The following is a 27,584-nucleotide window of genomic DNA, read 5'->3' on the forward strand; positions in this document are numbered from 1 at the left end:
TTGATACGAAGATTTAAAAACATAATTAATTTTGTTGACGCGTTCATGAATCTTGTGTTTCATTAGGGTTGTGTTTCATTAAATATAAGTAAATATATTAATATAAAATGTACTTTTTTATTTAACTAACGCTGGTTTGTGACACCACGCTTCCATATGTCATACATAAGCTAAGTAAGCTAGTTAACTAAGCCCAAATCACAATCCACTACTCGACTTAATGCAAAGGCAGCACAAATTTTGAACAAATACCATTCCATCTGAGTGAAGGGCCCTTGCTTATCTGAATCACGGTAGACTCGTCCGATCTAAACAAACGCAATCACACATCTAGGATGAATCATCATTGTTTGTTTAAACATTAATAATAGGAAAATTAAGATACATCGTATGTGTACATACATGTATAGGTATTATCGTATCGTAACAGCGAAAGCATATAAATTAATGGATACGTTCATATTTGTTAAGCTTTCAAATATTTAGAAAACGGTTTTCTATAAATAGGCCATTGTAAATTTTTTAAAACAAATTGATTTAAGCCAGACGTATTTATGATGTAAAATTGCTCGTTATATTTGATGTGTAATATAAATATCGAAATCGATTATATTTGAGATTAAAAAAGGTATTCTTTTGTAAATAATTTATAAATGTTATATCGTATATTTATTTGTAACAGTAAATCTGCGTGTTCCTATCTGTTATCTAGATTCTAGACGGCCTACTTAGAACATTTGCGTTATTAAATGTGGCTTTACTTAAAATACAGCTCTAAAACTTATGTATTCTGTGACGACTACGCTGAATTATCAATGTATTTTTTTATGAACAATACAAAATTATTATTATATAAAACAATTACTATTCGATAATCAAATCGTATTGATTTTGAAATATATTAAGCAGTCAAAAGAATTTTTGATATAATCCCAGACGATTCAAAGACTGTTTTTCTAATTCCTTTTTAATATTTGCTTGTAAAAATCGCCGTAACAATTACGTGGGCCTTTGAGAAATGATTATTTCCCTTAATTTCTCATTCTCCATGTCGTTCGGGGAACATTAAAAATGACTACGTTTTCACTCATTTTCATTGAGAATTTGGTATTGAGAAAGTTTTTTGTAATAATATAATTTCAGGACGACGTCCCGATAAACAACTTATTAAATCAGATGAATTTAAGACTGGATGTAGTTAGAATTAATCTAAATTAAGAACATATGTTTAAATGAAACTAATATATTTCGGATACACTACGCGGATTTTATTATTTTAAAAACAACATAATCCCGACGTTTCAGTTACTTTTCAGCAACGAGATGTGATTCACATCCGAAATATATTAGTTTCATTTAAATGAACAAAACTCGCGAGAGTCTTAGATCTCATTATAAGAACATATGTATCTAAACTAGTAGTGTATTTTTGTTATTTCGTTTCTTTTAAAGAAAATGTTCTCCAATCAAGATAAAACCTCACACATCCCGTACATCTGGAATATAATATAAAAACTATTTGAATAAATTAAAATTCGAAACAAAATTATAGCTCCGATAATACTCTAAAGATAAAATATTAATAATTTAAACTAAAACAACAACGTGGCTTTCATAAACCAATGTATTAAAACACGACGTAACTCTGTGTTCATTATAGAAGACGTCGTTTTAATTAGGATGAAGTTGTATTTCATATTAATTACAATTTATTAATTTTGTTCATATGTAAAACGCAATTTTCATGCTATTCATCGGCTCTTATTATTATTGTATTTAAAAAACTATGAAGATCAAATTTTTATTTGGATGAGAGAATACGAGGAAAATAATACTTTATTTTGGATACTTCAGACTTAATTTTATGAACATAAACATTATAATAAGATAAGAGTTTAGAATGAGTAGAGAGTGCCTTTTGTTTATTGTTTGTAGTCCAAAACTACTTTTGTCCATAGATGTCTATAGTTTTTTAATGTATTGTTGTGTCAGTCAGACTGACTAATCGTTTGCCGTGACCCCTCACGGATGAAGGCTCTTGCACGGTCAAATTAAAGGTCATCAGTCAATATCCAAACCGCTATGATGTTTATTACAAACCAATAGGCACTGTAATTGCCTGAACGCTTTCGACCAATAGATTTCATGTGTTTGAAACAAACATTTCCTTACAAATATAGCAACATCCCTGAAAGACCAATTACTTTGCTATTGACTGACTTGGCATGATCCGAGGACTTCACAGTGAGTAGTCAATGAATTATTATATACAAAAAAAAAACAGCAATTTAATTAGGTAGAATTAATTTATCTATACTTATAAGATTCGGTTCCTGGTCCAAAGGCACAGGTGAGGTTTAATGTGTCTTATGCCCTCTCCCGAGAACACATTTCGATAGTGCTTTCCTTCATTAACTGTAAGTCAGATCTCATATATAAACACTTAACTTTATAAACCCACACATTTTGCCAGATATAGGTTAAGCACGTGACTTTTGATACAGAAAGTACTATACGCTTGAAGCCCCTAAATATGAATTCATGTTTTATAAAAGTCTGAGCCAGAAAATATTCTACATAACAACATTGTAAGCGTGTAATGTATGACTGGCCATTTTTCTTGTTACTTCTGAACGTCACGAAAGAGTCTTAGTTCTTACAAAGCCTGAAATTAGGTTAATGAGTAGAACCTTGTTCCGAGGTGTAATCGTTGAACTTAACAATTCATTTCCTTAAAATGTAGGCTGAGACTTCATATGGAGAATTTTCGAGTGACATCAAATTGTATAGAGTTATAAATGGAAGATCAGAGTGTTAATGTATTATCTGTAGTATTGTAGAGAATTGATAAAATACAGCTTGTTTAATCAGGAATAGAGGAAAATATTTTGTTTAACATTTTGAAAATGGAATACATTTGTTACTTTATATATCTCTAGGACGTTGTGATAATGTTTAGTGATGTTGAAAACTGGTAGTCGATATTCGAATTTTGAATCTGATATGTTATACGAGACAGTTACGAGACTGTGAGTTGGCTGTTTTTAAAGGACCATACTCGAAACAGCCACTAGACAACAAAAATATATATTTATTCCAAATAAACACATACAGAAAGACACGAACACGTTCACCGGTATAATATACAGATCTGATTTAACAAAACATGTAACAAATTCCTCCCTGACAATATGTAATAAAGATAGCAAAAATGTATTAAGATGCAATGATTTAAAATGCAGTACCAAAATATTTTTTTAAAATCAAGTAAAAAAAACTATTAAATTAATTGTTTTCACATAATTGAAAGATATATTTTACTATAGGTTTTTGCCGACATATAAATATGTACAGTAGACATTTTGAATGAAGTTAAAGCTAAGCTAGACAGGTCTTATTGCGCTCTAAACTAAAAAATAGACAAAAATGTAAGTGAAAATTATGTAATTTTAGATAAACAAAAAATTTTAATGATGTCCATTAAGCGACTATGGCATTACGTTCATGTTTTAATGATAGCTATTGTTTACTAATGCTCGGCTCTACAGGAAATGGTCATGACCTTCGAGATGATACAAAAAAAGATAAAAATGCGCTTTGTAATTAAGAGGTATTTTAAACAGGCGTGATTCAGTTATCACTGCACCGTGGATGGTAATGTGGACGCGAAGTAAACTGATCAAAAAATATTTTCAATTTCGGTTCCAACTTGTGTTGTTTATTCGATTGGGTATACGAATAATATATTGTAATTATTTTTTCATTAAACTTGAGTTGTTACATCATAAATTTTCAAAAGATTGCTTACCGAAAATGATTGGAGTTTTTATATTTTTTATAATATAAAGTACTATTTTATTTGTTTATTTCTAAATTGGATTCAAAAAAAATTTGTGCTGTTTTTTTTTCTTAATGATTCAATTCAAAAAAAATATAATTATATACCCTTCATTTGTGAATACCAAATGTTATAAACGGGTTCCTTCCCTATTTTCGATAAGACATTGACCGATTTTCTCAGAGTAAACCGACTTTCTATTTAGAAACAAAGCGCTCTGAGAAAACAGACGGTAATGTGAGAACGTGAGCTAGGATTTAGTTACAATAGTTTTCTTATTTAATTTTTCCTATGATATATTGTGAAAGTATGTCATTCGACTTTACTTATGGTATACCTACATATAGCATATGACGCGCTCAAACCGTCTGGTTTAGTGCATATAACTGTATATGTATGTATATTTTGTAAATGACATTTCAAAACAGGCTGTCTGTATGAATGAACCTATTGCGACTAGTCGGCTCGTTCCTGTTACTTTTACATCTTTTGTTCATAAGATACGTGTGTTTTTATATGTAATGCACACATTTTTATAATAAATACCTAAAAATCTAAAGTCACAAGACGTAATGATTTACGTGTTACATTTACTTTTTTCAACGATAATAATTTTCGTTTTGAAAGGTCAATTTTTTGGCGCCAAATTTCAATCAATGTTGAGTACAGATGAAGAAAAATCGGTAAACATAAGCAGTAACAATATCTTGGACAATTTTTTTTCGATTTTTCAAATATCAATCCGTTAAAGGGCATAGCCGGATAAATATGGGAAATCTGCCCCCATGGCTTTTTTGACTCACATACACTCTAAAACGCTAACTTGGCGCGAGTTTTGAAAACTATAGTCTTTACGTAATAGTTGTTTAGTAAAATGATGAGAAATGTTTGAAAAGGAATGTAATTGTATGAATTATGAGCAAAGAAAATTTTTTTACGTATTTTTCAAGCAAAAAAAAAACAATAAATGTGTTAAAACGCAGGATTTAAGGGAAAAAAAGAGTTTTTAATTTTTTGACATTGTTCCACCACTTCAAAAAATCTGAAAAAAATCCTGTAACTAGAGGGGTATAAAAGGCATGTTCTGTCGAGTTTTGGTGATTTACATATTTCAAAAATGCTAAAAAAAAAAGATTGTAATTTTCTGTCCTTCGTTAAAAATCGGCTTTTCCTTAAGAAACTATGATCATACTACTTTTTCATGTTTTAAACTCCTAAGAATAAGGAAAAAAATCACCATTGATTAACTCCGAATTTTAGTATAAAAATAAAATTACAATCGAAAAAACATGTTTTTTTCGAAAATCTCGAAAGCGGTTTGAGTTAAAGGGCTAAAAATTTTGGTGAATTATTTTTATTCGATACCAAGTCGATCCCCTGAGGGTGAGTCAAAAAAGCCATGGGGGCAGATTTCCCATATTTATCCGGCTATGCCCTTTATTTGATATCATAATATTTCTAATACAAACACAAGTATAGTAGAATCGAATAGCCTTTCGCCTTATTCGTGTCGATACTATTCTTTGTTTAGAACATTCAACAATTTTCCATCTCTAATTTTGTCCTGTATACGTCATCCCTCCTATGTTATAAATCCCATATATTTTTCTCAACCCAATATTTGTAGATATTGAGAATGAAGACGATAATAATCAATAAGACACAGTCTATAACACTCATATATTATAATATCAGCCTCTGAATAGTGTGTTATAATTTCAAAGCATATAAAACAAACGAACAATGGCCCATTCAGGTGAGACTGCGTGTTTATTTATTTATGATAACAAATAGTCATCTTCTATTAATATATAATTTAACAATTCCCATATGAAAAACTGGTTCAGTAAAACGATATGAGGAACTCAAATTTAAACTATATTCCAATTAAGCAATACAATAAATATTATTTTTAAGTGATTAATATCATAAATCAATTTAACGATAAACATCTGAAGTTTACTTTTATTTTTGCTATGACTGAAAATAATTAAAACTCGAACTGTATTAACTTCCTACTTGAATAAAAAAAAATAATGAAATATTGTAGTCGCTCTATTGCAGGAAACGGAAAGTGAAGTGAAGTCAATTGACCGAATCAAGAAAAAGTTTAAATAGCAAAACAGAATTAATAAATATAATTTTGTTATTATTTTCTTATATAATTTATAACAAGCAGCATCACAAGAATTCGATTTATGAATAAACGATTCTTTTGTTCTCTACATAAATAAAGAGATAAACAATACAATAATAACAATGCGAACGATTGTACAAATGTTTATTAATTGACAATCGTTTGATTGTAGATTAAAAAAAAATACAAACAAACCTTTTTGGATCGCTACCAAAAATCCTGGCACATGCACAGTTGAAATAAAAAAAATGAAAGCACAATTTATAAACACTCGCAGCGTAATTCGATTATAAATTAATTATAATACAAGCAACGGGTCTGCGCCGCTTGGCCGACGCGAGACGACTGAACGAAGAGCTCGCGCACAAACTGAACAGTTTTACATCTATGCAATCTGAAAACAATGATCGCCTGTTTATATCAGCTTAATTGCTACCAAAATAAAAATGTTAATAGTAAAATTATCAGCAGGCTTTATTTATAACTAGCTAGAGGCTAGAATTGTTTATAAACGGTTTCGTTGTGTGGTGCTGTTGTTTGTAAGTGCCAATTTTATTTCATTCGCAACCAAGTCATTGACAGGGTCGTTTGGAGACGTGATGTCACAATATTATATAATAAACAATATTTTTTTTTAATATTAAATTAATAAATACTTATAAATTTAATACTACTGAAACCTGTATTACTATGTAATTAGATTTTAGAGCGCTGACAGACACTGTCATTGAAAATTTAATAGATTTTAAATTCGTCGACTTCTGGCAGAGCGATTCTCGTTTATTGTTTTTTTTTTTTCAGAAAAAGTTATTTTATTAAAAAAAAAAAATACAATTGATCAACCTGAACTGACAGCATAATTGAAACGATGTAAGACATTAACTAGATGCATGAACAATATATCAATATACAGATAATTTATATTTTATATAAATTAATATTTTTTTATTGTATATTTATTAGACTTTATAGTAATAAGATCTGAGAGATCTAATAATAATGAGTTTTATTTTATTCAGAATTAATAATAACATAAGTATAATTTTTATTGTAAAAATCGGCTGATTTTATAGTTTATTTTTTTTTTATAATAAGGCAAACTTATGTATCAAGAGCCTGTTAAGGAACCTAAAACTTTTTGGTTACACTAGCATTGTTTTAAAAAAAACATTTGCAACTTTTATTTTAATTTACGGATTTATCAGGTTGTGATGAAAAATTACTTTAATATACAAAGTTAATTTAATGTAAACAGCATAATGTGTGACGACGGAAGATAGTCTAACAATTTAATATATTAAATAGTCGCTGTGATGAAAATTTTATAAGAATAAAAATACCGACAGAAACCTTGTAAGTTGAAGTTGATGAGATAAGATATAAGCAATATTAAAGACACTTAAATATATATATGTGTGTGTGTGTGTGTGTGTGTGTGTGGGTGTGTATAATCATACATTATGCAAATTAATACTATAAATAATCTAATAAATAAATAACAAGATCATCCCAATAAATTTAAAGAATATTAGTTGAAAATTCGTAGATCCGCAACATGTTTTATTGATTTTTAGAAAAATTTAATAATATTGCGTAATTTAATATATACATTCTCTTTGAGAATATACAATACAATAATTATTATATACACGAAATTCACGTGTATATATTGTTAATATATAATTATTATTTACGTATATATAACAAAACTTATCTCTGGGTCATTATAATAATGAACCTTACGACCTTGTAATAAAATACAATTATCAAGTTAACAACCTTGCATAGCGATTTCTATTTACTTAACCACACGGTCTGTGCTTATTCGTGTTTCGATTAATATTTTAACAAGGAAGTTAAAAGTTGAGTTTAAATTTTGACTTGTTAGGTATGTAATAATGACGAATGCTTTGCTTTTTGCTTTGATTATATCTACGAAATAAAAAATACTTTATACATAATGAAATACAACACAGACAAACCAACACACACGTGTTATTCACAATAACATTAATATAAAATTAATTATTATATGTATATATATATATTAAACTGTAATGTTTTCTGTTCGTAACAACTGCTATTTATATTAAATTAATGAACTAAATAAATTTTATAACCATCATAACTATAATGTAATCAAATTAAAACAATTGAAGTATTAGAATTAATTAAGTGTGTTTTTAAATATATTTTTAAAATATATTTTTATACGCTTGTATTATAAAGGTCAATCATATTAAAAATCCTACTAGCATAGACAGCAGTCAGATTACTGATAGTTGTTAATTTTGTGAGGAGATTTCGTTTTGAATGATAAAGGAAGATTGATATTTAAAAAGAGAAGTGTGGAACCTGCAGCATCTTTTAGTTAAGGAAATAATTTTACAACGACTGACTCCTTAAAAAGTCAAGCTAATTCACAGCCTTTAGCTTGTTGGCTGTAATCACACCATCAATATATAAAACCTTATTTTTTTAAATATAAACCACGCACTGCTTATTTGATATGCGAATGTTATATGTGAGTTAACAGCACTTTCGCTTGCGTTATTTCAATCATTAGCATTCAAAATGTTCTGTAAGTTTTGGTAATTTTATTTTTGAACGTTATTCCATGCTGTTAGAATACGCAAGTACTTCCGGTGTCCATTGTGGGTCATATGTTTAATTGCAGCACATGACATTCATTCAGTTCAGATACGACTTTTTGTAGTGGAGATGAAAATAAATTGAAATCCTGTAACCATCGTTTTATTTATGGATAACTGAGTATTTTCTTGTAAGACGAAATATATTTATTTACTCATGTGGTAGTGGTAGTCATTGTGTACGGAAAAATTATTAAACAACGGTTTTTTTATGGATAGACAACATGCTCGACTAATTTGACCTTAATTAAAATGAAAAAATAAACTATACACAAAGTATGAATAACTGTTGTCTTAATCTATATTTTTTTATATCTCATGTGTATAAGGAAACCAGTATGGAACAGTCCCATGATCAGTTAGAGGTCGACAAAGGGCACGTTCTTTCTATGCCTACTTATATACAAGTAAACCCGTCCTTTAATGATTATAAAAAAAGCCATTTCGATTGTTTTTATTAAAGACTCTCCAAGTTTTTTAATTCAATACTTGTTTATTTATTTTATAATATATTCATTATTGTATTTAGTTATTGTACGTAATTGTTATATATCAAAAATTTATGAGACTTATAATAACTTTTGTAAATAATCTGAATTAAATAAATGCTTGTATAACGTATGACTTACTGGTACTGATTTCATAACAGCTGTTAATTATAACATCGACTCCATCAAGTCTATGGATGTGAGCAGAAAAAATACATCCTGTTTCAAGAATAAGAAAAAATAAGAAAATACTTCATAGAATATAGATCCTAACCGCTATAAACAATACGGTGATATTCCCTTGAATCAATTGTGTGTTAGCATGTTATGTGTAACAAAAACATCATCGAAGGCTAACTTGTTTTTATAATAATTGTGAAGCAGATGTATGTTAGCAGTGTATTCTGTTTATTATTAGAAACTGGTATAATATATATAATAATTAAGAAACGGACAGATTTCTAAGTTTTTTGTACTTTCATAAGCAAAAAAAAAAATCTTTAGTAGAATATCATTAGCTTTAACAGGCTTCATATAGAGAGTATATATATGTTTAACAAAAAGTATCTCGTTGGAAGTAACTTAATTAGCCGGCTAAAGCCGGCTAAATTCATATATAATGCATACAAACATAAAGTTATTGCTTTCATGATCAGGTTCGTTGAAATCATTTCGCCGTCGACCAAAGTCGTTGAGTTGTCAGTGAAGTAATACAGGTTCGTATCAATATTTTTATTGGAAAATAATTATTTTCTAAATAAAATTTGTGGTCGCAATGTCAATTACATTTTATCAGTATCGATTATTTAGCCTTAAATGATTTTTAATCGCCTAGTCATTGGCTTCTAATTGAGCGGAAAAATTTATTCATTATTGCTTTTTCAATAGAACAAAGAACGACGAATAAAAATATGGCTTTAATATATGAGAACTACATAACTGTATTTTATTTATTTCAAACAGTTGTAGCTGGTGAAGCATTCAAAATGTTTTTCGTATTAGCAATTCAATTGAAATATTTAATAAAGTGTTAACGCTGCGAACAAAAAAATATATTGCTTCGTTTATGTGTTGCATGTAAAAAAAATATACGTCCAGGTATTGTTGATTTTTTTTTTTTGAAGCTGTAATATATAGGCAACATTTTATTTCTACACCAAACTAAACTAAGCCTCGTCAGTGACCTGAGAAAGCTATTACTAAACTTATTATTAGTTTAACTCAATAAAATATAATTCAAATTGAGCTGTGAAATATTCAGCGACGTCTGAAAAAATATTCGCAAATGTGTGTACGGAAACCGCTTTAACATTGAAAAATATAAATCGGATCAGAAGCAGTCAAAACAACTATTTGGTTCAGTTTACAAAAGTTCGGGGACGCATTAAAATTTGATTTGTTCGAAAGCGTTTTTCGATTCCAACGGTTTTTTAAATGTTATTTTTTTTTTATACGATTCATATGAGAAATAAAAATCTGAACTCGGAATGTTTTGAGCGAACTAACGAGGCGTCAAGAAACGCCGTCCATAACAATCGAGTCACTTTTACCCGACTTTAAAAAAGGAGGAGTTTTAACCTTCTTTCTGATTTTCATACAAAAAGTCCTAATATATTTTGAATTTATTTCATATCAAGTAGCCGTAATCTAACGAACGGAGGAGCATCCTTTTAGGTTTACCCGTCACATAAAATCGAATTCTTTTTGATATTTTTTAATAAAAAAACATCCAACGTCAGACTGTAAAAATTAAATACTCATATAAATAAGTAAGTGAAGTGAATGCTTTTATGATTTTTTATAAAAAAAAAATTAATCCTAATAAGCCTCAAGTAATCATGGATACCAAATAGTTAAGGTAACATTTTGAACACAGTCCGTGACTTATTTATTTTTATTTTCCAAGTCTTTAATGAATCGCAATTGAAAAGAGTTTCAACACTCATACAACATTCAGACGCATTACTTTGAACCTTTTCAGCGAAAAGCTTTTGTCTGACGTAGAAATAATTTATAAGGGGATTTAAAATGTTTATGTATGCACGTATGTTATCATTAAGAGCAGAATGGTCGAGCTACGTGCATTGAGAATGAGAATACACACACGCACACACATATATATAAATATTTCTTGTGTTATAGTTTTTAGAATAATATATTATTATCATAATAACACATAAAGTTAAACTTTGATAAAGTTAGCTGTTTTTTTTATTATTGTCAATTAAAAGATATACATTAGACTTAAAATATAATAAAATTAAATATTAATCATGATCATCGGCCTATTGTTTCCCACTGCTGAGCAAAGGCCTCTTCTACAATGAGAAGGTTAGAGCAGTACTCGCCGGGCCTGCTCAAAGCGGATTGGCGATTCCAAATTTAATATTTGAAATTATAAGACCAGGTTTCCTCACGATATTTTCCTTCACCGCCTGTCAGAGGTGTCTAAATACTATTAGAAAGTACATATAAATCGGAAAAAATTAGATTAATACTTGAAAGATTTTGTAACCGCGCCCTCATGCTTGAGAAGCGGGCCTTAACCTCCAGGCCACCACAACTTAAAGTAAATAATAATTATACCCATCCTAATTGAAGTCCAACATGTAGGATGATGTATAATGAGGCGATATTTACGCGAATATTATTATATTTTAATAAAACAAAGATATTACAATGATATTCAGGCGAACACATGTTGCTAACTAAACGAATTAATCGTTTCAAATATCATCTGCCAGGTGGCACTACTCACGTAACTTCGTACTATCTCAACACCTCCCCTCGAAGTCGTGAGTCTTATATTAACCTGAGTCTTTACATACATTTATCGACCATACCTAAATTACGTATACATTCATGATGTTTGGTCCCATTCAAACCTTTAGTGAAAACATCAGCAGGCATTCGATTAGTACATAAATATTTAAGATCAATTACACCTTGTTCGTACATGTCGCGAATAAAGTGGTGCCTCACATCAATGTGTTTCGTTCGACAATGATAATTCTTATTTTCAGCTAATTTCATGGCACCCTGATTATCATTGAATAACACAACACTTTCACACTCCATCCCAATATTAACCAAAATATCACGAAGGTACATAGCTTCCTTAGTAGCTTCAGAAAGAGCCATATATCCGGCCTCAGTGCTTGATAAAGCAGTAGTCCGCTATTTGCGTGCCTCCCAGCTAATGGGAGCACCGGCTAAAATAAATGCAAAACCAGAATAAAATCTACGATCCACTGTATTTCCACCCCAGTCTATGTTCTATGACTGTGTTCTATATCATAACTAGTATTGAATTGGCTTAAATAGTTAACTGCAAATGCAATATCAGGCCTGGTTGATACAGCAAGGTGCATTAAGGCACCTATCAAACTTTGATATGGATATTGTTCCATTATTTCATGATTTACACACTTATTTTTTACTAATTTAACATTAACATCCAGAGGCGTGATGGCAGAGTTGCATTCACTCATACCAAAACGCTCTAATACTTTATTCACATACAATTTCTGATTTAAATACACTCTGTTTTCATTATCACAACTAAATTCTATACCCAAACAATTACTTATTTTACCCATATCTTTCATTTCAAATAGTAATGACAAACTTTTCTTTATATCACACACACAATTAACGTCATTTGTCGCCAGAATAATATCATCTACATATATACCAATTAACATGATTCGCTCACTCTTTTGTGCAACAAACACACACGGATCCTGTTGCAACCCTTCAAAGTTACAGTCCATTAATTTTCTCACAAATTTTCTATGCCACTGCAATCCAGACTGACGCAAACCATACAGAGACTTTTTCAACAAACATACACTATTAACACATCCATTAAAAGCATCATTCCAACTTTTAGCTGTCTTCAATATATTCTTCTCTGTTACTGTTCTTTTCTGTGACCTAACTTTCTCATTTGCGAGTACTCTATCTAATACATCGCTTAGTTGGTCAGGAACCTCCATGTAAACCTCTTCTTCAAGTGTACCATTCAGGTAAGCTGTTACAACACCCATCTGGTGGATCTCTAGTCCTAGCTCTGCTGACAAAGCAGCAATGAGTCTTATTGATGAAGTCCTTACTTCAGGCGACGAGGTTTCATGAAAATCCTCCCCTGGCCGTTGAGAACATCCTTTTGCGACGAGACGTACTTTCTTGCCTGTACTTTTAGTACTAAGAACAAGTCGACTTCCAATAACATTTCTCTGTTTCGGTCGTGGTACAATTTCCACGTTTTATTTTTTAGTTGCGCTAGGATTTCATCTTCTAGGGCAATTTGCCATGCTTTTAAGTCATCACTATCTTCTATTTCATTCCATGTCATCGGTTCTATCGTTGCTATTCCTGCACTTAGTTGTTCATCTCTATCTTCAGATTCATTCTCACTATCGCTATTTTCTTGAGATAAATTATACATCTTTCGCGGTCTGCCCGCCATATCAGTACGAATGAAACGAGGCCTTCCTATTCCACTTTTAGGGGGGTCTATCAATTCTTTCCAAGAAACAGTTGCGATTCTTTTTCTATCAAAATGTCTTCCATTTCTACCAAAATCTGATTCGTCTACTCTGTCAAGTGACCTTCTAGTTCTAACTCCATCTCTCTTTACTCTTAGTATTTTTCGGTATTCGCTCTTCGTACTATTACCTGAAACAGGCTCATTCAATTCTATATCTATTTGTTCACTATCTATATTTTCTTCTTCATCAAGTATTTCTTTGTATTCATGTCTAAAAAACACTTCATTCAAGAACTTCACATCACGAGTAATAACAATTTTTCTTGTTGTAGGGTCATGTATTCTATAGGCTTTGGATTGACTATCATAACCTACTAAAATTCCTGACTGTGAACTTGATTCAAAATTTCCTCTCTGCTTTCCCTTGTCCTTACAATATACATTAGAACCGAATATATTCATAAATATTACAGTAGGTTTCTTTCCTTTCCATATTGTAAATGGTATCGCACCGTTTAAAGCAGTAGTTGGACACCGATTCCTAATGTGATTAGCAGTGATAAACGCTTCTGCCCAAAACGCTGGAGGGCTTCCTGCTTAACGCATCATGCATCGTGCCATTTCAACCAATGTTCGGTTTTTCCTTTCAGCAATCCCATTTTGTTGGGGCTTATAAGGCGCTGTTAGTCTCCTTCTAATACCTTCTCGCCTCAAAAAGTCATCGAACTCGTTGTTCACGTATTCACGGCAGTTATCAGACTGAAGATTCTTTATCTTCTTTCCCGTTAATTTCTCTGCATAGGCCTTAAATGTTTTAAAAACATTGAAGACATCACTTTTACTGGCTATAAAGTAGACTTCACACCATCTAGATTTGTCATCGATGAATGTGACAAAATATTTTTTACCTCCGTAAGACTGAGTCTTCATTGGACCACAAACGTCGCTATGCACGATTTCTAATAACTCGGTTGTACGCTGTCCGCTTGACTTTGGAAAAGGTACACATGCCAGTTTTTCACTTGCACATATATCACATTCAGACAATTTTTTATTATCATTAAATGTTAAGCCATATACTAGACCACTCTTCATCATAGCCTTGTGCCTACTATAAATACTCAATTAAACAGACTTGATTCCTGCTGCGTCTGGTTATTCACGCTTTCCAAATAAGGTACTAAACCGTAAACACAGCCTTCAAGTCCCGCTCATTGAGATGTCCAAGACGTGAATGCCAAATGTCTATAGATTTTTTCATATTTTCAACTTTACTCGCAGTATTTTGACTCATACGCACATGATATAAATTCCCAACACGATCTGCACGCAAATGAATCTTCCCATTTTCGTCACGTACAGTACAGTCACGCACTGTTTTTCTTGAAATGAACCTCGAACCCGCGATCTGTCACTTTCGCTACTGATAAAAAATTGGTTCCTAAATCCGATACGTAGAATACTTTTTGTAAATTAATTTGTCGTTCTTCACTGCCCGTATCTACTGAGATGCTTACTTTACCCGTGCCGGTGATTTGCGTTCTCTCACTATTAGCTAAATTTAGTTCGGAGTTTAAATGTGTAAAATCCTCGATCATTTGCTTCTCATTGCACATATGACCCGTGCAACCGTGCAATCAATGCACCAAATAGGATTTATATTCTCACCAAGTCATACATCTTCTGTAGTACTCAATAACATCGTTGTCTTTCGCTCATTATCGCCATCGCGTTCTAATTGCTGTGTACTCTTCTTATGCTTTTTTTTTTTTTTTTTTTGATGACGCAGGGAAACTCTTTTTACGAGCCGTCTCACCGGCCTTGGTGGGGCCGGAGAGGATGTGTGAGACTCGACCTGGGCAGGTCCCTACTCACTAAAACCACTGCGAAAGCCATCGGCCGCTATGTTGGTGCACCCCGGATCTGTCAGCGACAGGGCACACCAGCGACTGGCCGGTCCTGGCAAAGACAGGACTTTCTCCCTCGGAGAAAGGGGGCGATCCCGGCAATTAGGATCGCCCCGACGACGCCGGGCTTTCACAGGAGTCGGGTTACCAGCCCGACCCCAGCCCGGGGCGCAGGGGCGCTATTGGAGGAGGCGTTGATATCGCCCCCGGCGCGCCCCCGTCCGAGCCTTCTTATGCTTGCCCGTAAACTTGACCTTGCAATCTCTCGCTATACATATGTCCACGCCGACCACACCGATAGCATTCAATATAAGCTTTACGGCCATGGTTATCATAATTCTTCTTCAGATTGGCGTTTTTATTGATACGCTTTACAAACATAGCACCCTGGTCAACCGTTTGGGATTTACGACCTTCGAAGTCTTCAATAATTTTCACCTTTAACGATTCAGTTGAGGGTAAATCGTCGCGTGATTCTATTGCCGTCCGGAACATAGCAAACGAATCTGGCAAACTGTATAACAATAAAATGGCTAGCAGTTCGTCTATAACTATTAAACCAATTTCTCTCAGCTTCTTAACAGCATCGAAAAAATCTGCGATGTGCTTCTTTAGGTCATCTTCTTCTCGCATTCGCGTCAATACCAGTTTCTTCAATAATGAGGCTTCTCTCGCCGGCCCGCTTGACTGGTACATGGATTTCAGTTTATCCCAAATGGCTCTGGAACTTTCTAAGCCACCTAATGCAGCTAACTCGCTTGAACTGACCGCTAATAAAATGTCTGACTCAGCTTTGCCGTCCATTTTTATCCATTCTGCATACTTGGGGTCGCACGGTGACGGTTTTAAGATCGCACCTGATACATACTCCCATAGATCATTCTTTTTGAGAATAGCTTGCATATGTATCTTCCATGTGTCATAATTATCACCAGTAAGTTGATCGATTTTAATAGATGCAGCCATAATTATAAGCTTCTTCAACTTAATAGAAAAATAAACACCGCAACAATAAATAATATCTTCGTAAATAGTTCGGCACAGTAATTAGCATAAAGGAAACATAACCCTTGAGAAACATCTTCACTTGCATAGACACGGGAACGGCGCGTTTATAACTTTGTTTACGACAAAATACATTAGCGTCCAATCACTTCAAATCTAGTCTTTTATGCACTAAATCGATTGTTTTTCACTCACTGGGCCCATACCCTGTAGGATGATGTATAATTAGGCGATATTTACGCGAATATTATTATATTAACATGCTTATATTAGCTTCACCTGTATGTTTGCATGTTTGTATGTTTGTATGTTTGTAACCGACTCCTTTGAGCTCGATTTTGCCATACTTTGACCGATCAGATTTAATTGAAACTTTGCACACCTGTCAAAGACCGATGACAATACAATAATTCGATTAAAAAATCTGATTATCCCAATTAGATTCACCAGGATTAATTAATTCCTTTCCGCATCCTTTGCATGCGAGTAAGAGAGATAGAGCTAGTGTGCGAACTACGCATGCGTAGTTAAAGTCTGGCCCGGTTCATGTTCTTAAAAATAATAGTTTAAAAAACTAAAAAAATCACGCTTTTATGGAAAACCCAACGAAAAAATTCAACTAAAAAATGTAAAATAAAATTTAATAAATTTAGATTAAGAATAGTGTAAATAAGAAATAAATGTACATTATTGTAAAAAAGCGTGGGGTGCATAGTGTCAATAGTTCATAATCATCATCAGCCTATCGGAAGTCCACTGCTGAGCATAAGCCTCTTCTCGCATGGAGAAGGTCAATAGTTATAAACATTTAATTGACAGATGAGTAGAATGATCTTTACTTTGATAATGTCATAAAAAAGCACTGTAAATGCAATGATCATTACCCGCATATACATAAATATATCCTTAATTGAAGCAACAAGATACTTTTTGTACAAGATTACATGACCCCTACCACTGTTATAATTTAAATAATCCTGTCTCACTAGATATAAAAATATAATAGTAGGGGTAGTTTTTCAGCGCTCGTCTAGAATTTTGCTTTTGGAAGTTGTATTATTAAGATAAGGCACCCATGAAAATTGAGTTAAAAATGAGGTGATTTCTTAAACATATTTGTATTTGCATAGAAGGAGGCGCGCTTTGCGGAATGGAATCTTATTAGAAACTCCGTTTAAGTTTGAACTTTTATTAAGTACAATTCACTGTAACATTTTCTCATTTATTTTTCTCATATTGTACATGCAACATTTTAATTTTAATAAAAAATTACAAAAATCACGTATTTTTGTCGAAAGTTAAATTTTAAAACGTGTTTAATGCTAAATCTGAACAGTTGTATTGGATAACATGTGGACCAGAAAATTCCGTAATCGGGGAAACATAAATTACTTCTTGCTTATACAATATAATTGCTATAATTATTTCCTATAGAGATGGCACGGCGTGGCACTTTACATCACTTGCATGTCCTTTCAGGACTCGCTGAAAAATATACCTTATATATTAATGGATAAGGTCGATTTTTATTTAAACGTTTCTTTATAACCTTAAATCTTTATATTTGAATAATTCATATGGATTTTATTAAAATGTTAACGAATGCATTTGTGTAAAAATATCAAAAAAACAACTGTTATTGGTGCTGATGAATTATATTTATATTTATCATACAATTAATTTTATATAACACAAGACGACTATATCCGATTCCTTATACATTTTACGAGTAAGTACAATCAGCGGCATATGTTTTATCACATTTAATATACTATTATACGTATAAGTATAACATTTTTATATATTTTTCCATATAAAATCATTTAATTAATGTTTACCTTAAATAAAGTTACATTGTTTTTGTTATAGTTCATCATATATATTTTCAAATTCAAGCTCAGTCGCAAGCAACTAAAACAAATCATTTACAATGAATAAATTTAACTACCCGCAACATTTCATTTTACTGTATATAATTCATAAGGCAGACTTTTAAATGTACCCTCAATCAAAATTATTGTAATTTCTTATTATAAGTGAACTTTTGTGTTTTGTATGAGAAATAAATATCTTTAAACCGAAATATACTCTTAACGTAAAACATAACTATTCTTTCTAAATTCTGGTTAAAAAGGTCAACGAACTGGTAAATTAGATTATTTTACTATCTTTAACTCTATTCAGCTCGCTTTTCTGTTATAGAAATGATTTGAGATAAAAAAATCATGACTGTAAAATATTTCCAACAAAAAAAAATTATAGCAAAAAGGATAAACATACAATAAAATTGTATAAGCACAAACGGTTCATATATACATACATTAAGTAGGTTGGTCTGTCTGTTTTTCCATTTTACATAAGTATATAAGCATTAATGTGACGTCACGTTAACGCACAGACAATAAAATAATATCAATAAACAATATAACACTTTTGTTACTGATTATACAAACGCGAGGGACCGAAGGTCGGTTTAAGCAATACGGCGCAATCATGACTATTTAATATGCACTAACCGTTCTTGACGAATTTGAACTCTGAGAGATGGTTATTGAGTTTAAATTGAAACGAAAACATCCCCGATACAGTTCTTAATAGATTCTTTATATCGTTTGTTACGTAATCGTGAACAACTATAATTTTTAATCTTACATGATAACATTGTTCAAGAATTTATAATCTAATTACGGCTCTATGTTAAAATTTATGTATTTAAACATGATTTCTGCTTGTTAGTTTAAATTTAATGTACAGAGGATTCCACTCATTAAATGTTATTTTTTTAACGAATAACAGGCAGGAAAAGCTAAAGCATATTTATTATAAAGCATAGTTTATACAAAGCCTAGAACATATATCGGAAAAAAAAATATTAAATCACTATATTGTATTTTTCTGCTTCTAAACTCATTTGATGTTAAGTAACTATATCTCTTATAACATTATTCTTAATCGATTAATAACAAAAAATGTATTTACAAATAAAAACAAAGTTCACCATCCCTAACATATTAAGGTCGTAACAAAGTCTAAATGAAATAGTGTCACACTCCAGTCTTCCTTATTTTAATAGGATAAAATTTACGATTACATGAAACTAATATTTTTCGGATAAACTACGCGTGATTTATTTTGTAAAAAACTACATACTCCCGGCATTTCGGTTACTTTTCAGGAACCGTGATCACGGGCAGACGAGATGTTGTCGAGAAACGTCGGGAGTAAGTAGTTTTTTACAAAAATAATCACGCGTAGTTTATCCGTAAATTATTAGTTTCATTTAAATGAATAAAACTCGCGAAAATCTTAGATCTCATTATAAAATATACGATTATCAGCAAAATATCAAAAGCAACGAAGTATAATGTATATAGATCAAATTATGGGCGTTTGCAGTTTGACAAAAAATCGAGATAAAATTAATAGATACATGTTAAAAAATTTTTTTTTTTCTCAGACATTTGACCAACATAAAAAAATATATTGCAAAATCTTCTTTGAATATAAATTTATTAAAGTTATATAGAACAAAGGTTTTATGCACTGCGTGAGACTTCGTGTATGTTTATTTTTGTATTCGAAATTTCTAGAATACAACAATAAAACAAAGTAGTAGTTAACCGCTACTAAAAAGTAAAACGTTTACAGAGATTTGATAAAGTAAGATCTACCGTTTTTTAAGAGCCACAAAAAGGACTAAGTCATAGGTACAAAGAACAAAAAATTGTCTCTACAACTCATCAAGCTTCTATGTAAGTTTTAATTTCTTTATTATTTTAGGTTCAAAAGATAACAAGCTAGAGAATTGGCTAAACAGATTAAATATCTTGCAAATAAATACTTACGTGTTTAATTGTAGACGTATATTTTAGTATGACGAGGACAGGTCAATGAAACCTTAAAAAAATGTTAACACGCAATCACGTGTAGCATCCGTTTACTAGGTTCTATTAATATTTGCATAATTAAAGTTCAAAACAAACTCTAACTGGGTTAGTGTGTAGCATAGCATAGCATATTGACTGGATTTACAAACACTTATTCTTTTCCTTATTCATATGCAATTTAATGGGTAGTTTATGCATTATATAAATTATTTTGAATTAAAAATCTTAAATAAAATAATTGAAAAAAAATTGAATCAATACATTACACTCAGTCCGTTGTCAGGTTATCCAAAATTTTTATAAAAGTAGGCCTTTATATATTACATGACACAGTGGTTAGGAAAAAAATAATGAACATCTTAGTAGCACACAAACAAACACGCATGATCATATTCAGATATGCTTGTACCGCATTTATAGACCTTATACAGGAGGGTTCATTATAATTTCAACTTCTTTTTAGCACTTTAGGTATAATAATGTATAATTATGTAAATGTTGCTTACACCCGTCATTGTCGTACAACGTGCTTGTATTAGGTAGTGGAAAATTATGTGAACGAGTATGTTAGGCTTTTCGTGTAATGTATAAATAATTTTATAAGGATTTATATCATAGACGAAAAATATACAAATTACATTTTTCAGAATAAAAATTATATTTGTATGTTTTTTAAATGTTTAAATCTCAATCATTTTGAATTATTTTGTCTATCGATTGTGCATGTATATATATTTATTTTAAAGAGAGATAAAATATATTAAATATCGGAATATTTTTCATGATTGGCGTGAAATAAAAATTACATTGTCATGCATATCCTAAAGCCAATTGAATGCAAATTCGGTACTCATGGCAACTGATTGTAAACAAACACTTATGCAATCTTTAATTTTTACTGCCTTCCAAATATAAATTGCAATAACGCTGGCTCCGTGCCAGCTGCAGGCACTCGTGATATTTGTATTTAATTACTACATTTAAACAGAAAAGTACTTTATATAATATTAGCCGAACTTTTGCACAGAGAACTTTTTAGTTTTTCTGTATTTAAAATCGTTTGACGGAAATATCAAACGAGAATTATAACTAAATTTAAATTTCGAAATGCTAGATTCTTAACTTTTCTAGAAATAAGAATTTATAATAATATCTTTTATGTAGAGTTTGACTCGAGATTTTTATTAAATAGTTAGTATTTTGCTGTTAATACTACGAAAGGTACTAAAGTAACAGTTCCTCTGCTCGTCTGGTTTCGCTGTATTTAATTATTTCCGGCAAATAATATTATGTTTCTAAGAATACTTAAAAGTGAAATATTTTTAACGTTCCCAAAAATGGCACGGTATCCACCGAATGTAGCCAAATGTCGACACTTAAATGTTATAAAATCAGATACTTATATGGAATTGTTATTCAGGCGTAGAATATAATCTTGCGAATTCCGTTCCGTAACATTTTTATTAAATATGCTTTAGACAATTACTTTGCAGAATTTTTGAAAAGTTACTTAGACCTTGCAATGTGTATAAACAGGAATTCTTAAAATGCTTTTCAATAAGTTACATAATTGTGTTGGTTTCGGTATATCTTATTAAAAAATAGTTAGCGCCTTAAATTTTTGTTGATATTATAATTAAGTTTTGGAATTTTGCCAAAATAAACTTACAGCCTGTAATTTTTATAAGCATACGAGTATTTCATATTTCTTATAGGTGCATACGTCACAAACAATTGGTTAGTGAATTTTATTTTGACACTATTAATAAACATCTAAATATTTATGAAACATATTTATTTGTTATGAGATTCCGATGAGAATCGAATCGGAAGAATCCGATTCTTTATTCTAGTCATGAAATCAATTCCAATTGTATTGATACAATATTAACACAAACATATAACATATTCTTTGATTATGCAGGATCCGAGCAGAGGTGTAAGATAATTTTATAGCTCGCTAGCGCAAAGGAATGACTGTAGTTTTTTATATTTGCAAGAATTAAAGTTGAGGTTGTTATTTTTCAGTTTCTGTTTAGATTTAGATAAATTGAGTATCTTAAATAAATTCATTTTAGATTTTAAAATAAAAAAAAATATTTATCAAATGAACTCTTAAAATTATAAACACTTTAATAACTCGTGCTGGTACTTCTTTTGATTTTCCTTATATAACAGAACGATAAAATAATATTCTAAGCTATAGGATGAAAGAGGAGTCCCTTAAAAATAGGTATATTTTTATCCGAATAAAAATATACCTATTTTTTGGGGGACCTATATACGAAACAGCTTTTCATTTTTGTATATATATATGTCGGAGGGCCGAGCCCATTAGGGTCTTGTGAACCACTCATATTGCAATCCAATGATTAAAACTTCAATAGACTTTGCAATAACTTTATTTCACTTGTCACTATTTGATTAACACCACGTAAGTAATTTACTATTATAGAATAGCAATTATGAATTTGAGCCACGTGGATTGGCGAGTGTGCGTCCAACAGCGTGTCCAAGTGAACACTGCCCTTACAATGCGACTGCTCCCATTTACATACCTTGGTGACTGCTACGACGTTGGCGCCACTAGCAACCCCACTCGACAATCTAACTGACGTTAGCGTCGGCTCTTAGCAAAATTAAAATAAATTGAGTTTCTTTTTAAAATTATATTTGTAATATTTATCAACTATAAATAAACGAACACATTTAAATATAAACAAAGAAATATAATCAGAAGAACAAATAATTTTCTTAAAATAAGGTAGTTATATGATATTTTCTTGATACGCCGTCATATATATATATATATAGGTTAACCTATATGTACATATATATGTATAGGTTTCTTCAATATTTTGTCTTTCAAATAATAAGAACTATTCGAATTTCGATCTGTTGCTTTACAGGCATTTATATTCCGTCAAAGAAAAATTTCTTGGAGCTCACATGAAATGAAATACTTGTCCACATTCTGTATCATTTGACAAAAGTAAATTTATATCATTACTATCTTAAATTGAAAAAGGTAAGTATGCTACAATCCTATTACAATAAAAAATGCATATACATGTTTTTCCGAATTCCAGATAACTATATTTATATTCCTCAAAAAAAAGGTTAAAACCTCTCCGTATTTTTTAGGTCTTTGCGACGTAACGTGTACGAATTAATCATAACAAAAATTCCTTATTTCAGAACGTGTTTCGTACAATTTTAATAGTATAATGAATCGCAGTTTCATCTTATAAAACATAATATTATATTAAATTAAAACCAAACTCAGTAGCAAGAGGCCTAAACCTCTTAGCATTCAATGGATTCACCGTGCGGGTACCGGGTCCATTGCGTTGCAGGGAGTGGAGCTTCAACAGTGCCTGGGACTTGCGACCCAGGTGTAGGTTTAAGGGGCCCCTAACTAACGCGCGTTAAACGCTCACCTCCACTGTCCAAGCTCCTCTCCCTACCTAACCATATTTGAAAAGAACCTACTAGGGCTGCCTTCGAAGTACGTTCCAAGAACGAATTGATGTGAGTTCTGGACAGGCCCAAGTCTTTTAGCAGGTTGTAGAGAGATTTAGCCGTTATACCTCTCGCTCCCACTTCTACCGCGTATAAATCCACGACGAACCTTTTTCGAGTGAGTTCGTTTGTGAGCTCGTAATATTTGTTGACCTTGATGGTATGGTCTTTGGGGATGTTGGTTTCCCAAGAAACCGTAAGCTCTATAATCACAACGCGCTTAAAATTCGCGAATACATAAATATGTCTGGTCTGGAGGCCGACGCACAAATATCCTCGGGGATTTTGTATTGTTTTTCATACGTATCCATCATTATAGTCCAATCCGTAGCCGCTTTAAGGATGGAGTAAGGCTTAACATTTGTTTTTATAGCCCTAGTGCCCTCTCTCACAAAACCTACTGATCGCTCGTTTGTGGTTATTTCCTTTTGCGCTCTGGCTACCGAAAAACTAACCGCTTCACGTATGATTTCTAGAACCCTATCGTGACGACGCGAGTATTGACCGCTATCGAGGAGTACCTTACATCCCACTAACAAGTGCCTAGCAGTTCCAACTGCCTTCCCACAGATATAGCAAGTCTTTTCGGTACCTTTACCCCATCTCACTAAATTACTTTGATCTGGGAGAGTCATCTGGAACGCATTGAGATAGAATTTTAGCAATGCTGGCGACCAATCATGGATTAAGGTGCGCCATTTTAGTGCTAATGGGATGCAAAAATCTCCTATGTCTAACCACTCGTTCTGCATTTCTAAACTTATTGCATGGATCTTATATTTATCATTCTCGTCTTGCCGAATAAAAGACTTCAATATATCCGTATCTTGGACCTTCCTACTTGACCCTAACCCTACTCTGTTACTTTGCGCTCCTATCATAAACTGCTTGTGGAATTGAAGCCTTGACCCTAGCTCTGGGGCATCTTTGTCTTTTGGGAGCGATGTAACGACGTCATCCTGGGATTTCCCCAGGATGTATCTCTTGGAAACTCTCAGGTGTTTGTAGAGCTCCGGTGGCCTTTTTAGACTCATCCCTATTGCGATCCCTAAATAAAGCCGATGAATCAGCCGTTAGCACGAGCCCGAACCACAACTTCAACATCTTTATGACGCCTGCATCTAACTTTGACAGAAGGGTTTTACTGAAATCATAAACGAGGAAAGGCCAATTTAAACATGAAGTTAGGTAATTATTATAGATCCAAGCTTTTTTAACGTTACTGATCTGTTGGCTATCTACCTTGTTGAGATCGTTTAAAAAGCTATCTACTATACCTTCTAAAGATGGAGTACGACCTATATTATCAATCTTCCGACCGAGAAATTTAAATGGTGCATTTTCTGTAACCGTAGAAATGCATTGACCGCCTAAAGATAATCCCGGATCGTATGAGGTGTATCTTGTACTCCGCCTACCGAGACACAGACAGTGACATTTACATGGTTTTGTCCTCAATCCATCGGTCCACTCACAGAATCTATCCACTTCATCTAATAGTACTTGACAGTGTTTGGGGTTACGTGTCAGTATTGCGAGATCGTCAGCGAAGGCTAAAATGGATTCCGTGTATTTATTATTAAACTTGAACCGATACCCCCATTTTTTCTCGTTGCTGGTTAATTTATCTACTAAGATGTTAATTACAATATTAAATACAATTGGAGACAAACAGCAACCTTGAAATAGTCCTACATTGTAACTAAAAGTTTTTGAATGGCCTTCTTTAGTTGTTATAGAAAACTTTAATTTTGAGTAGTACGACGATCATATCGGTAACTAGGGGCGGAAAGTTGTACCATCTCAGCGCGAATAGCATCAATTCGTGTTGTATCGACCCGAACGCGTTCTCTAAGTCTATCCAACAAACTGTAATTTGCCTCTCGCTTTTCCTAGCATCTTTTAAACTCTCCGACAGCAAAGTGTTGTGTTCTAGGCATCCAGAAATTCCGGGTAAAAACCCTTTCTGGTGATTTGGCCTAAAATACCTGTTGCTGAGCATGAATCGCGTCATTCTCGTTTGTAGAACTGAGAAAAAGATTTTGGATATAGTATTTGTTAAGGCTATCGGTCTAGTATCTTTCGGATCTGTGACTCGATCTTTTTTGGGAATGAGGACAAAAATTGCTTTCCCGAAGCACTCCGGGATTTGCTTCCTTGACCAGATTTTATCGTATATATATGTGAGATGTTTACGAACCGATGGACATTTTTTAAAGACTATATATGGGATACCATCGGGTCCCGGCGCAGATTTAGACGATTTTTTCTTTATCTGAATACTTATCTCATCTAGCGTTGGAGGGATGCCGTGGAAATCGAAACGAGGAATTCCAGGTTTTTGATCGTTGGGATCCGCATAGAGTCTTACACTTTTAGGCACTTCGTATGTGCTCTTAAAATGATCGTAAATTTGTTCATTGGTCAAGAGAAGCTGTCCGCGTTCTTTCTTAAAAATGGTTTTCGAATACTCAAAAGGGTTTTATCAAAATCTACTTCCTGTTTTGCCCGGTCAAAATTATCGCGATTTTTTGATATTCCTTGAATTAATTTTAGAATTGATCTTAACGCCCTAGCTAGTTGATGACTAAGGTGATTGTCGCCTAGGGCTTTGGCTATACGTAGATTTTTTATTAATTCCCGTTTTTTCCTCCTCATTTTTATCTTGAAAGAATTGTCTTTATTTTTGCGAGCGTAATGATTTCGAGGTGGATATTGCTCGTTAAAGTAGTCGTAAATAGTATTTTGGAAAGTTTCTACTCGGGAGTTCAAATCCTGCTTCGAGCCCGGATGCTCTAACAGGTCCGCTAAATTGTCGTCGTGAACTTTCCAAGTCGATTGTTTCATGTTTGGAATGCTAAGACGTGTCCGGATGTCAATGGACTCCTGGTAGTTTCCAGTTAATGGTTCACAATGAGATACATAAGGGTCAACTCTATCCGCAGTGAAAGTTGAAGAACTTACCGACGATTGTCGTGCTTCAACACCATTATGTGTTTTTAGATGTTTAATGTACCAGGCTCGTCTCTTGTAATTTTTCCCGCACGTAGGGCATTTCAAATCCGTATTCGCGCCGTTTTCGCCGTTTACATCGACCGGTGGACAGATCTTTCGCCCCCCCTCTCGGACTGTCCTAGGGGTATTTTTCTTAATAGGACTTTTAGCTTCGTAAATCCCGGGCTGGGCTTGCTAGGCCGTTACCCTCGGCTGTCTTTCCAGCGTCAACTGTCTTTCCAACGTCAGCCCGACTCTCCGGGCAGTCGTTTTAAATGAGACGAAACCTCTTAGCATTCAATGGATTCACCGTGCGGGTGCTGGGTCGATTGCGTTGCAGGGAGTGGAGCTTCAACAGTGCCTGGGACTTGCGACCCAGGTGTAGGTTTAAGGGGCCCCTAACTAACGCGCGTTAAACGCTCACCTCCACTGTCCAAGCTCCTCTCCCTACCTAACCATATTTGAAAAGAACCTACTAGGGCTGCCTTCGAAGTACGTTCCAAGAACGAATTGATGTGAGTTCTGGACAGGCCCAAGTCTTTTAGCAGGTTGTAGAGGGATTTAGCCGTTATACCTCTCGCTCCCACTTCTACCGCGTATAAATCCACGACGAACCTATTTCGAGTGAGTTCGTTTGTGAGCTCGTAATATTTGTTGACTTTG

General features: G+C 32.7%; 1 protein-coding gene across 5 annotated transcripts in view; it reads right to left on the reverse strand.

The window, feature by feature from the left end:
* LOC116771268 (Ig-like and fibronectin type-III domain-containing protein 2) overlaps positions 1–6,326 on the reverse strand; it is an 82,045-nt gene extending 75,719 nt beyond the window's left edge. For 4 of the 5 annotated variants that reach the window (XM_061523111.1, XM_061523110.1, XM_061523109.1 and 1 more), the window contains exon 1: positions 6,171–6,326. The gene's annotated coding sequence lies outside the window, so the exon portion shown is untranslated. The remainder of the gene's footprint in view (positions 1–6,170) is intronic. The other variant, XM_061523108.1, reaches the window with a different exon arrangement.
* Between the last annotated feature and the right edge of the window lie 21,258 nt (positions 6,327–27,584).

The sequence above is a fragment of the Danaus plexippus genome, chromosome 17 (assembly GCF_018135715.1).
Source record: "Danaus plexippus chromosome 17, MEX_DaPlex, whole genome shotgun sequence".
Lineage (NCBI taxonomy): Eukaryota > Metazoa > Arthropoda > Insecta > Lepidoptera > Nymphalidae > Danaus > Danaus plexippus.